General features: G+C 49.1%; 1 non-coding gene across 1 annotated transcript; it reads left to right on the plus strand.

Moving 5' to 3' along the window:
* Positions 1-538: 538 nt before the first annotated feature.
* On the plus strand, positions 539-701 carry LOC111752916 (U1 spliceosomal RNA). The gene has a single exon (XR_002787810.2). It is a non-coding gene; the product is annotated as a U1 spliceosomal RNA (small nuclear RNA).
* The last annotated feature ends 526 nt before the right edge of the window (positions 702-1,227 follow it).

The raw sequence follows: 1,227 nt of genomic DNA on the forward strand, positions 1-1,227 counted from the left end.
AAGCAACGCATACCCCTGTGTCACAGAACAAAAGACTTGCCTGGGTTTTTAAAAGTTCTTGGGCAGGAAAAGATTCATATTTATTCATAGGCATAGGCAGGGATATGTTAACTATGGTGCACGCGCAGCAGTTTTCTAAGATGGCTCCTGTCCCAGAGGCTTCTGGGATTTGTAACAGGACTTATTATGGGGTATCGTGCCTGCACAGCAATTCCTAAGCTGTTGCTGCAGCTCCTCACTGCCCCTGGTGGAAGTTCAGACAGTGGTCACAGGTGAATGTTCTGCGCATGTCTCTGGGGCTGGTTTTATCCAGCTGCTTCTGAAAGACAACTTTAAAGAAGTTGGCGGGCTATTTTCTGATACCCTGCCTCATTGTTCTGGGGAATGGCTTTGTTTCTGTGCCCTGTCCCATTTCCTGTACTTTGTTTTCAGATTTGCGGGCCCCTCTGTTCCTGCCTTAGATCGAGAGGAGGGAGGTAACCTTAAGTGTACGGTGCAAATGTAGGAGGCTGTGCTGTGCCCATAAAAAAATGCAGTCATACTTAACTAGCAGGGGAGATACCATGATCACAAAGGTGGTTTTCTGAGGGTGAGGCTCATGCCTTGCACTCAGGTTGTCCTCACTGCTGTGGTTTCCCCACACACGAGAAACTCGACTGCATAATTTGTGGTAGTGGGAATTGCGTTAGGGCTTTCCCCTGATCTTCCATTTAGGACAGACTTTGCTAACCTTGGCTGCCACGCCCAGTAAAGCTGCTCTCTCATCACTTTTTCTTACCCCTGACTCAAATTCTCTATTCTTCCCCATGTCTCTCTCTTCCAACTCTCATTTTTTACTTCTTTGGCAGAAGTCCCATCTGTGCTTCCGCTGCCTGCTCAGAGGCTCTTTACTCTCCCTGAGACACTCCAGAATCTGCAACTTCATCCACCAGTCTCACATTTGCTAAGGACCCTCTGTTCCCACCTGCAGCTAATAAACTGACTCTGGCTGTGCCTTGGGCCTGGCATCAGGGTGCTGTTGGAGTTGGGGAAGCAGGCTGGGAGGAGCACTCTTGTGAGAGAAGCACTCTTGGCTGTGGAGTCCAGAGGGACCAGTAAGGGGTGGTAGTGAGAGATGAGATTCCAGTATGTAGCCTTCTGGTGTAGATGGGAATCGAGCCAGTGGATGAAAATGTCCAGGTGCGGCTGTCCCAACATTGATTTTAGTCCTACTGGGGAAATGGATGT

Source organism: Loxodonta africana, chromosome 3, assembly GCF_030014295.1.
Source record: "Loxodonta africana isolate mLoxAfr1 chromosome 3, mLoxAfr1.hap2, whole genome shotgun sequence".
NCBI lineage: Eukaryota > Metazoa > Chordata > Mammalia > Proboscidea > Elephantidae > Loxodonta > Loxodonta africana.